Raw genomic sequence first — 2,563 nt, 5'->3', positions numbered from 1 at the left:
AAAGTTATCCTGAGTGGATTTCTGTCACTGCTAGGTAACAATGGGGAAGATAATGGTTGCTGGAGCTATGTCTCAGAATGGGCAGGCTCTGGGCTAGTGGTGGGTCTCTTCCAGGCATTCTGAGGCGGGCTAGGGAGCAGGAGGCAGACACTCGGCAGAGCTTAGGAGGCCTCGCAGGCAGCTGAGGTGGCAGAGCCCAGCCAGTCCCCTCCTGGCCAGACCACCGAAGCCTAGTGAATAAAACTGAAGGTCCTGTTGATTGGATTTCAGTACTATGTCATAACAGACAGATAATCGTCCACTTGATCATCAAGATGGAAAACTCAGATTCTAGCGATCAAGGACATGACCTATCTGCAGCACAACCCAGAAAGCAAGGGGATCGCTTGGATCGGGAAGAAGTTTTATATGGATTCGTCAATAATCTGAGCAGAGAAGACTATCGACTTCTGAGAGACAACAATTTGCTAGGCACCCCAGGTCAAAGTACTGAGGAAGAACTCTTCAGAAGACTACAGCAAATTTTAGAGGGGCCGCTGCTGCCGCCGCTGCTTCTGCCGACCCCGCGGAGGTCAGAAGAAAATGGAGACTCTTCTGATGACGAGTCCAATGGTGACTCCATAATAGATTGCCTTAGCTCTGTCAGACAGACTGGCAATACAACAAGAAGTGGTCAGAGAGGTAATCAGTCCGTGAGGGCAGTGAGCCACACTAATCCAAACAGTCGTGATTTCAGATTCAGTTTAGAGACCCAAGTTAACCCTAATAATGGAAACCAAACTTCAGAGAATGAAAATGAACCATCTGCTATACGTCTTAGTTTAGAAAACATGGATCGCAGCATCCACAGTCAAATGGAAAATTCAGCATTTGAGACATCATCCGCCATAACACCTAGGTCAGAACACAGTTCTGCTGAAGCATTAACAGATGTGCCATCCACCAGTGGTCGGAGGAGGGCAAGAAGCCTGAAACAGGAACACCAGCGAAAAACCAGAGCCAGAGCTGAAAGAAGAAGGTCTTCTCTGCACCCAGCAAATGAAATTCCACGAAGATCTCATCATAGCATCTCATCTCAGACTTTTGAGCAGCCTTTGGTAAACGAGATCGAGGGAAGTTCTAGAGCCCCTCAACAGATAACTAGCCCTGAGTTGCTAGGTAGAGGTCGTTTTGTGGCTTCTGGTTCAAGAAATTCTGCCGCTCAAGGGACAAGCTCTTCAGACACAGATGCCAATGGTGAAGCGGCAGGATCTGGTCAAAGACCTCCAACCAGAGACCAAGGCAGAAGAGTTCTGCTGGCAGAAGACAGAGAGAGAGATAGCGTAGCTAGCAGAACTTGGTCAAGGTCTCAGATCCCAAACAACACGGTCACTTATGAAAGTGAACCTGGAGGTTTTCTAGGCACTTCTACACATTCTGAACATGCAGCTGGGACAACCTCTATGAGTACTCACAGCTTTTCCACTCTTTCAATCTTCAATACTGGATCAAGGGAAACTACATCTGTTCCAATTCAACCCAGGTTTAGGCCGAGAACAACACCTTTTGGTGAGCTTGCATGGAGTGGTAACAACTCTGCTTCCATCCCCAGCTACAACCCTGGCCCCATTTCCATTGATGAATATTCAGAAAGTATCTCACAGATGTTTGAAGGAGGTGTTGAAGCAACCCAACTTTACCCCTTTAATGACAACCACCCAATTAGAAGACCCAACAATGTCCAGATTAATAACTTGGCAACGAGAAGTTTTGGTGAAAACGATGCATTGAAGACATGCACTGTTTGCATGACTCAGTATAAAGAAGGCGACAGAATTTGTGAACTACCTTGCTCCCATGAGTACCATGTCCACTGCATCGAACGCTGGTTTTGGGAGAATAACACCTGTCCCGTTTGTCGCAGTGTCGTCTTAACTTCCTGGAGCAGACGAAGGGTTATATAATGAGGACAGAACTCTCGAAGCTGTGTTGCTAAAATAGTGACCGGCAAATGGAAATTGCTTCCTTTATCTCCATGTTTTGCATGGCGCTTTAATATAAAGTCACAACCTGCATCGAGTCATTGCTTTCTGAGGGAATCGTGTCTTTTTTCTAGTTTCTCTTTCAGGATAGAAAGAATATTTCAGATGCTACGTGCATGTGGACACTTTTGAATAGCACTCCTATCTCTTGGGTTCTGTAGGATGAATACAAGTATTTTTAGTGGGAGTTGCTTTTTATTTGACCAAGTCCATGACTATTATATATTACTAGTGTTGCAGAGATTAAAGATAGGGTTGTTCGTATAGGTGTCAGGTGTCCAAAGTATTCTCTCTCAACCTTTGTAACAGGCAGAAAGCACACGTGTGAGGGTGTCTGCTTTTCCCCTTCAGTACAGGTCACTATGCTTATGATCAATAACAGTGTTGTCATTGAGTTACCTAGTATATGGTTCTTTTCAGAAAACTGTTTTGAAATGTACATTGCTGTATCATGTTTCACTTGGCAAGGTCTGAGGAAAGAGTATTTCTAAGTCACAGTTTAAGCAAATAAAAAAACAGCTGTGACCTCCAGGAAAAACAGA

General features: G+C 45.1%; 1 pseudogene; it reads left to right on the top strand.

Moving 5' to 3' along the window:
• The first annotated feature begins 314 nt into the window (after window positions 1-314).
• Window positions 315-1,943, top strand: LOC142840453 (E3 ubiquitin-protein ligase RLIM pseudogene; annotated as a pseudogene).
• The last annotated feature ends 620 nt before the right edge of the window (window positions 1,944-2,563 follow it).

This window comes from Microtus pennsylvanicus, chromosome X (assembly GCF_037038515.1).
Source record: "Microtus pennsylvanicus isolate mMicPen1 chromosome X, mMicPen1.hap1, whole genome shotgun sequence".
NCBI classification, from domain to species: domain Eukaryota; kingdom Metazoa; phylum Chordata; class Mammalia; order Rodentia; family Cricetidae; genus Microtus; species Microtus pennsylvanicus.
Note: the sequence above shows the minus strand (reverse complement) of the source record. Positions and strands in the feature narration are given on the sequence as shown.